Source organism: Megalobrama amblycephala, linkage group LG5 (assembly GCF_018812025.1).
Source record: "Megalobrama amblycephala isolate DHTTF-2021 linkage group LG5, ASM1881202v1, whole genome shotgun sequence".
NCBI lineage: Eukaryota > Metazoa > Chordata > Actinopteri > Cypriniformes > Xenocyprididae > Megalobrama > Megalobrama amblycephala.
The window spans coordinates 15,059,517-15,069,392 of NC_063048.1; the positions used below are offsets into that span (position 1 = coordinate 15,059,517).

The 9,876-nt window shown below is 36.9% G+C and overlaps 1 long non-coding RNA gene across 1 annotated transcript; it reads right to left on the bottom strand.

The window, feature by feature from the left end:
* Nucleotides 1–6,009: 6,009 nt before the first annotated feature.
* LOC125268208 lies at nt 6,010–9,150 on the bottom strand. Its single transcript, XR_007184832.1, has 3 exons — nt 9,028–9,150; nt 8,641–8,718; nt 6,010–6,906 (listed from the first exon to the last, which is right to left on the bottom strand). It is a non-coding gene; the product is annotated as an uncharacterized LOC125268208 (long non-coding RNA).
* Nucleotides 9,151–9,876: the final 726 nt, after the last annotated feature.

Below are 9,876 nucleotides of genomic sequence, written 5' to 3' on the forward strand. Positions count from 1 at the left end.
GCTGATATTTCCTTCAGGAGATCCAAATCTAGTTTATACCATGCAGCTGGGTTTCCCTTCAACATTTAGGCATATATAGCTCTCATTATAAAACATTTTAATCAATTCAAATCAGTTACAGAGACAAAAAAGATTCTTATGCCCTTTATGAGTAAATGAATGCTTTAAAGATATTTGCATGTTCCCATTTCCAAGAGCTCTACTGAACCAACCTTTCTCAGTCAGTAGATATAGCTGTGGAATAATGGATTACTGTACATGATTATTCCACATGCTTGTCAGAGGAACTGATAATGAATCGGAGGAGCTGGCAGGCTGGCGTGACAGCACATTGAGATGAAATGAGGCCAAAACTTAAAGGGGGTGCACAGGATCTTTCTCCATTTGCTGTGTGTTTCAGCCCCTGCCTTACCTCTCACATTCTCTGTACAGAGCCATCCTCCATAATGCATACTGCATCAGTGGACACCTCGACTTTGCTTCTAAGTCATTGTCATTCAGCTCTTCTGTTGTCTGGTGAATGCGAGGGGTATCTATGTGTGTGTGAGTACATGTGTGTGCACATAAGGTGGAGGCAACTGAAAGAGAATGCTGTAAAAATGAGGAGAGAAACAGATTTGAGAGAGTGAGAGTGTGACACAGAGGCAGTGAAGTGACAGTTGGAACACAACAACAGTCGGACTTGCTTCACACATTACCCAACCTTATAATATGAGATTTCTTCAGTTTCAAATAGTGATTTTAATAAATTATTTATAAGAGTTGCTTCTGCTTTAGCCTATTATTATCTTTCAAATTGAACAGTGACAAAAAAAACTGACCGAACTTTGCATGCATGAAAGCTCTGAAGGCTAATTGCATATTGTGTGATTTTGGGATAGATGTATGGTTGCCCGGCAACTACTGGTTAAATTTTCAATATTCAAAACACCAGCCCTACTATTCTGTTCTGGCTAAAGAGTTAAATTTCACATGAGAGCACCTCTCCTCATGCAGAACAAATTTTCCTTATGATCCAAGTTCCTTTCCCCCCACATTTTAGGTAGTTTTTGAAAAAGAATCATTCTTAAGGCCAATCCACACTGCACCGCCAGACTTTGTTGAGTTTTGTCGAATCAGTGTGTTAACCCTGTTGGCACTGGCCAGTACTTGTTTTCAACATGTTCAATAGGCGTTTGAAGGGTCAAGGAATGTCTGAGAAGTGAAGTACTGTAACCTGGTGATAGCTGGCATTGGTTGGCTTCAGTCGGTGCAGTGTAAATTGGCCTTTATGAACAACTTTTACAGTGGATCTGATTTTTTTAACATCACCCAAGGAAATGAAAGCTCTAGCGTAAGTTCTGCCAGGAAGACTCGAATGTTACGTCACTTATTACGTTTAGATCTAACCAATCACTATCTAACATTTGGAGTATAAAAGATTGGTACTTGCACGTTTGAGTTTGCAGATGATGACGCCAACTTTCACCCCCATCCTCCCCACCACCACCAGGACGGTACCTCCCGGGGGGTCGGCTACAGCCTTGCCTTCATCTTCAGGCAGGAAATGCAGAGTCCACAACCCTCAGGATGTGAGCTATGGATGGGGCCTATGCCATAGAACTTTATCTTTCAATATTTTGCTTTCATTTGCTGTTTTTTTTAATAAATGTTATTGTTATGTTATCTTGCCTCCCAAGTCTTTCTGGTAGAAATTTGTTGAGTTTCTATTTCTATCAAGAAAGTAAATTGCAAGAGTGTGGGTGCAACTTTATGGACTCCCTTTTAAAAACATAGAGTATATGAATTATGAGAAGTGTCAATGTTGAGCAGCAAAATTATAGATCAAAATTCAACCAACTATAAAGGAGTCAGAATTACGGAAGAGGATTAGGGCCAAGCAATAATAAAAAATAAAACCATCTCGAGATTAAAGTTGTTAAATTTCGAGAAAAAACTTGTTGAATTTCGAGAAAAAAGTCGAAATAAAATGTTGAGAATAAACTCATTAAATTACGAGAAAAAACTCATTAAATTTCGAGAAAAAAGTCGAGATAAAACGTTGAGAATAAAGTAATTAAATTACGAGAAAAAAGTCGTGAAATTACGAGAACAAATTCATTAAATTATGAGAAAAATGTCATTAAATTACGAGAAAAAAGTCGAGATAAAATGTTGAGAATAAACTCATCAAATTATGAGAATAAAGTCATTAAATTACGAGAAAAAAGTTGTTAAATTATGAGAACAAATTCGTAATTTAACGAATTTGTTCTCGTAATGTAACAACTTTTTTCTCATAATTTAATGACTTTATTCTCAACATTTTATCTCGACTTTTTTCTCGAAATTTAACGTCATTTTTCTCATAATTTAACGAATTTGTTCTCGTAATTTAACGACTTTTTTCTCATAATTTAATGACTTTATTCTCAACATTTTATCTCGACTTTTTTCTCGAAATTTAACGAGTTTTTTTCTCGTAATTTAACGAGTTTATTCTCAACATTTTATCTCAACTTTTTTCTCGAAATTTAACGAGTTTTTTTCTCGTAATTTAATGAGTTTATTCTCAACATTTTATCTCGACTTTTTTCTCGAAATTTAATGAGTTTTTTCTCGTAATTTAACGAGTTTATTCTCAACATTTTATCTTGACTTTTTTCTCGAAATTTAACGAGTTTTTTCTCATAATTTAACGAGTTTATTGTCAACATTTTATCTCGACTTTTTTCTCGAAATTTAACAAGTTTTTTTCTCGTAATTTAACGAGTTTATTCTCAACATTTTATCTTGACTTTTTTCTCGAAATTTAACAAGTTTTTTCTCATAATTTAACGAGTTTATTCTCAACATTTTATCTTGACTTTTTTCTCGAAATTTAACGAGTTTTTTCTCGTAATTTAACGAGTTTATTCTCAACATTTTATCTCAACTTTTTTCTCGAAATTTAACAACATTAATCTCAAGATGGTTTTATTTTTTATTATTGCTTGGCCCTAATTCTCTTCCATACAGAATTGTTGTTTATTGAGATGTCAGAAAAAAGTTTGGATTGATTTTTCAATAGCTTCCTACATGCACTGGATCCTGCTAATTGCTGCTTGCAGCTATATATCTTAAAACTGAAAGCTCATTCAGTGAACAGAGCATCCTCACCACATTTAAAATGTCTCAGAGGTCATATTCAGTAAACCACATCTAAAACACAACAAGGCAAGCAAAACAACTTCACCGTAGTCTCTTCAACTTCTTGTTTGTCTTAAAGTTACTCTCTCACTGCCCTCTGCTGATGAATAAACAGAGTGTGCTTGGCTGCAATTTAAGTGGGCCGCTGGCAGTGTGACTTCCTGCATTATCTTTCACGTATGACGAACTGTAAATGAAGTACCTAGGGGCAGCGTAAACACACGCGGTGTACTGATGAAACCTAATTTATTAGTGTTCCTCTCCATGCATTTAATGAGTAAGTGTGTTGGTAATTGTGTTCATGCTTCTTATATCTGAACCGTCCTTTTCTGTGGGTTCATTAAAATGAGCTTCATTAGATAGAGATGCATTGACAGCTAGCGAGATGTGGCTGGCAACAATTAATTGGACATCACTACTGAGCCTCCAAACCTGAGAGAATTATTTGGCGGAGTGTTGAGTTGCTTTGGAGGACTGTTTAATTATATGTGCATTAACAGCTCGCTTGTTTTCTTGCCCATGTGTGAATTCGGTCCGCTCGTGTCCCCAGATCACTCTTTGTCTAATATGGACGGGCATTCTGAAATAACAATGCGATGGAGTGCACAGTTCTGCATAAATAAACAGGGTAGTACATGTGCTTAACAGTCCTGCATTTCCTACAGGTTTGGTAAAGGTCATTGTCGGTGTATGGGTTTATGCTCTTTGGAAGGGAAGGTTAGGTGTTTTGTACATAGGAAATTCAAAAAATCCTTGTCACGCATATTTGCTCAGTTAATGACTTTCTACGAGAAAGTGTTTCTCATAAGACAAACATGCCATAATGTTCTGAAAGGTCTGAAAGAGGTCTTTAAAGTACTTGTATTATTCAAGATCTCATGCACTAAATGAGAATACTATTAATTAAAACTACAGAAGATACGTGATTTTACCAAATGGTCTGATTTCCTAGTTATTCACATATATGAATGAAAAATTAGAACACAATATTCATAAGAATGGACTTTTGTGAAATAATTGTTAGTGTTATAAATGTTAGTGATCAAATACATAGCCTAATACATTCTCTAAAATTAGCTTCTTCTTTTTTTTCTTTTAAAGCTGCAGTCCATAACTTTTTTTGGTTAAAAATTATCCAAAATCAATTTTTGAGCAAGTACATAACCAGCTAGTGTTCAAAACTATTAACTTACCTTGTAATAATGTTTTATGATAAAATTGGTTAGGGGTGTAACTATACGCTCAGGTCACGATACAGTACGTATCTCTATACAGAGTTACTATACGCTTCTCCTTTCCAAAGCACTTGCGCTCCCGTCGCGTCGGTCGTTGCTATGCAACCATGAACTGCGCTCTCGAAGAGGATCAGGAAGTTTCTGCAAAGGATAAGTGATTTGTAGCCCTTGCATTAGCTTTACTACTAGATATATTTATGGAGATAAGATATAAAAAACACCCTGTACAAGCTATGATCAGCTGTTTGGCTGAGCTTTTGATGTTTTGTTACGGAAAGGCCGAAGCTGATCGGTTGATTCTTGTCACATGACCTGCGGTGCGCTTGTGGCATTCTGAAAAGTTGAGAATTGTTCATCTCGATGCGCCTGGAAAACGCACCGCATGCGCGTCGCGACCGCGTTGATCCCATTATGAGCGCGCCTGCCGCGCGGCTACATTTGAAATAACCGACTTGCACGCGGAAAATGCGCAATATGTGAACGGCCCCGCGGAACTTCTTAAAGCAAAGCATCGCAAGCATCTTTTGCTTTTCTGTGAGCAGCTGTTGCTGTGGCACTGCAGTGAAAGAAAGCCACGACTTTTCTCACGCAACCAAGCAAGAGACTGAGGCAAGAAACGTTTAAACCTGCTTGCAAGATTCAATGTGTCCCTGAAACACTTGCTGAACTAGAGAGCTGATTGAGACACACCATTTATATGCGGTGACAACCGGTTTCTCTCACTCCCACTACCTTGCAGAGTAGGTCACGTCGGCAGCTCAACCAATAAGATTAGACTGCCGTCATATCGTAAAAGCATCGCCATCACTCTACGATGCATATCGTAACATTTTTGCATCGCGAAATATCGTACTGCGTATCATAAATCCCTACACCCCTAAAATTGGTACTGGTGGGTTTCCGTGGGAAATATACTGCAGGTAGCGGATCATTTATAGCCTTTTCTCACAGCAGCTGGAATAATTAAATTTATCATTTTGATGGTGGATTGTAATCCAGAAAGGTCCAAATGACAATCATCAGTGACAACTGGAGATTCACCCATGGTCAAAAGTAAAAGACTTCGGACTGCGAAGTGGCTACAGAAATTGAACTCTACAGGTAACACTAATACACACTAAATACACAGTCATGCAATGCTGATGTTGTTAACATTAACAATTTGAGAATAAAGTATAACAATAATAATAATTTACACGATTTGACATGATCCAAGCTAAACGATCGTTAGATTTAATCACCATTGGCAGCATGATTTATTGTGCTTTTTTCCTCAGTTGGTCAGAACAAAAATGGCAGATTTGTTATTTGTTCAGATGACATTTTCTGGTGAAAATTCTTATTTTGGTCAAACTTCCAAGACGGAGAATCTGTGATTTCGAAGTACAGTATCCACAACTATGTGGTGACTGACAGCAAACATTAGATTCATCCGCGTTGAGGAGCCACGCCGATGCACAACCTACGTAAAGATGATAATTCCACAAATAACTGCAATTGCAGGTTTCAAACAGAAGATGGCGACAAAGAGGCAAAACTTACGGACTGCAGCTTTAAGGTAAGGGGAGACTGGGGCACTTTTTTCCCTCCAGTGAATAATATCTTAGGGTATAAGTTTATTTTTAGTCAATTTAAGTATAGTGAGAGACTGTAAACACCATTACAGATTTCAAATGTTGTTGAAAGGTTATTTTACATTGTATGTGGTGAGTTGGAAATCCGTCATTAATTTACCGTCATTTAATCTGCCTTTTACATTTACGCATTCGCCAGACGGTTTTATCCAAAGTGACTTAAATTCAAGGTATACATTTTGACTGTTCTTGCATGCCCTGGGAATCAAACCCATGAATTTGGCTTTGCTAGCACTATGCTCCATTGTTTGAGCTACAAGAATGTTTTTATATTTCTGTTAACTTGCCCAAAAAGGACATGTATGGGAAAAAAATCCTTTTTTCAGAAACAATTTTTCAGATGCATACATTTATGAAAAGGAAGCATATTATACAGGATAGGATGAGAGAGTGCTGAGGCTTGTGCTGTAATGCTCTTCATGTATTGCAGTGGGACTACGGCCCACATGCTCTCCAACTCCCAAACTGTTTAGTGACAAACCACCACATTAGAGTCAATTCAGATCCATTCCTTTATTCCTAATTCAAAAAGACAGACATAGTGCTTTTCTGGCATCCTTACAGTGTCACACATCAGTGCTTCTACAATGGGGAATATAAAGTGCATGTAGAATTAGGCAGCTGAACAACTGCAACCAAATATTAAAACTTGCCAAGCATCAAATGTGAGTAACAGGGCAGTGAATGATCGATTTACTGAGAACAACATAATAAGGGTTAAGTCAAACTGTAAGAATGATGCATTTCTATTCTTTCTAGGCTGTGAAAAAGCTGCATCTTCCATGGGAATTCATAATCACCAGCAGAGCTACTGCCTTGCACAACGCCATGTGGTCCATGTAGTCGCATGCTCTGCATAACTGAGCCATCTGAGAAAATAAATGCAGAGATTTTCTTATTAATATTAACATTATTATAAATTTCCTTGTTATTTAAGGTGTAACCCTACCCATAATCCATATCCCTAAAATCAGAGGGAAATGATAGGTGAATAGCACTGATGTAGAAGCACCTAACCCTGCTTGTAAGCCTAAACGTGACATAAATTCTAATCTTATTGGTTGGTTGGAATGTTGGTCCAGGATCAACAGAAATGATGATCCAGGAACATGTTGCACTTTGTGAAATTAAGTAATCACATGACCATAAATTAGAAACGTGTCTTTCAGCTTTACTTGACAAGTGTAGTTCTGTTAACATGAGTAAAACGAGCAAATTGATAAACACAAGGCAGAATGCCAATGTCCCTTTATATGATATAACCAAACACAACAGGTAAGCGGTTTAGGACAAACTCAAAGAAAGACAAAAATCAGAGATAAATAAGGAAAAAATTAAAAAAAACACATTGGCAGGTATAGGGTTGTCAAATGTACCGGTACTACCAGTCCCAGACAGCAACATCGTGTGGCCCAGATTCGGCCTATATCTGGTACATGTGGATTATATGCATACCAGATGTGGGCCGGATATGGCCCGACACTATGTTGCTGTCAGGGTTACCAGTTCGGTTTAGGGGAAGTTAAATAGTTAGGACTAAATTTTCAGGCAAGGAATGTTGTTCCAGAATCAACAAAATATGTTGACCCAGGAACATGTCTAACTCAGCAAAATCAGGATGTGCGATTACATGCATTGGTTATGTTACATGAAGTGAGAATGCTGATTCACTCTTAAAAAATGCTGATTCACTCTTTTAAAAAAAAAAAGGTTCTAAAAGGTTTTTGTTTTGTTTTTGTTTTTTGTTTTTTTTTTTTTTTTTGCAGTAATGCCATAGATTAACTATTTTGTGTTCCCCCAATAACCAGAGAACAGTTCTTAAAAGAACCTTTTTTCTTGATGTGAAAAAATATTTTAATAATCTAAAGAACTTTTTTTTTTCCACTATAAAGAACCTTTTGTGCAATGGAAAGATTTCATGAGCATTAAAGGTTCTTCATGGAACCATGTGGCAGTAAAGAACCTTTGTGAGTTTGCATTAAGCCAACAAAAGTAAAATATAAGAAACAAAATCACATGGTTTCTTCAAATTTTGTAAAGAATGCTTTTTGCATTTTTAGTGTACATCCCCAATACATCCCAATGTGCTCACTTATGCATGGATGGTGCACTTATTCAACCAAAAAAAAAAAAAAATGTGGGATGTTGGACACCTCATGATGGTTGAGTACATAGTATATAGTGTGTAGTACATCATTTCAGACACAACTAAGTTTTGTGTTGCTAGCACCAGGCTTTACCATGCTGAAAGCTGAACGCAATGGTCTGTGTTGTTTGCCACTTAATATGCAACAGCTAAAAATATTGTTTTGTATTGACAACATTATACATTTTTATAATTAAACAATTCAGTTACAGATTCATGTCTGATTCATGATTTACAGTTTGCTACCCATTGGCAGATGTAGCAAAAATGTCTTTTTAGACTTTTTCAATATTGTTTCATGATTAGGCCAAAACAAAACAATTTTGGGGGGGTTGACTGAAATCACATATCCAACATCATGCTAAACGATGTTCTTAGCTTCTACCGTACAAGACAGACAACATTCACTTTCTTCTGGAAAGCCACTGCTGGCTAATGAGGTGGAAAATGAACTCACTCATTAAACATCTCAAACATCTGCCAAGTATTCCGTCCAGGTTCAGTTCATTGAAGTACAATATTAAGCACTTTGCAACTGAAAAAAATAAGTGGCAATAAAATATCACAATATGAGGCTCAAGTGCGTTCATCAACAGTGCGTGTGGATGTGCACTTCCTTTTTGTATTTTAAGCATATGCAGGGATTGTATTTTTCAAGCAGACCCTGAGTAACTATGCAATTAAAATTCAATTAGACCACTGTAATTAAACTAACTCTTAAAACCACAGTGCCAGTCAATGGAGTAGAACTGTTTGGGTGCTCATAGGAGCATCACCCAACGACCAGAGCAACTGTCTGGGATGGTTGGTTTCCCATATTGCCAATGAGAATCTAAAAGCTCACCTGCAGTGTTGATCGCATTCACTTCGCCAGACAATGAACAGGTGTCAGGAAAATGAACTAGAGAAAGGGCAAGCATCTAAACATATCAAAATAAATATATAATTACATTTATATATAAGAAAATATTATATGATGTTTGCACAATACTCACAATAATCACCATACTGTAGAAACTTAAATGAAAAATTCCTACAATGGAAACAATACCATACAACGGCCTCTGCATGTGAGTCATATTTTATATATGACTCACATATATTATATTTGCTCGTGAAGATGACACATTTGAAGGAAGATCCGCCATCATGCCTGAAATAGATTCAATATGCTGTAACATGGCAGTTTTCACCCATCCAATATGCAGAAGATGTAAAATCGTGTGATTTATTTGGAAACTCACAGCTCTGCCAAAATTTTAATAGCTGGTGGGTTAATTGTTAAGGTGTTCTGTGCAGTGCGTCTTTAAAGATCAATCATTTATAGATGTAATAATGACTTTGTAATGGTTCATTGGGCATGCCACCTTGCCCTGCAGAGAGAGGCTTAATTCACCCATCATGAGCGGCCACAGAATGTTTTCCTGTCCTTTCTGCAAGATGAAGGACACATTAAATTTCCGAAAGCAAATCTGTATGATTAATCAGTGTTTAAAATGGCAATTTAACACTGGCTGTGTTGTTACAAATGTGCAATCGCTGAACTCAGACGCTCTTAAACATTACGTTTTAGACAGCATTATTTTCGCATTACTCTGATTTATGTTTCAGGGAGATGGCTTGTAGTGATTATTTTTCCTTGGTGGGAAATGCATGGAGTGATATGAGTGGGATGGGGTGCCGTAAAATGAGC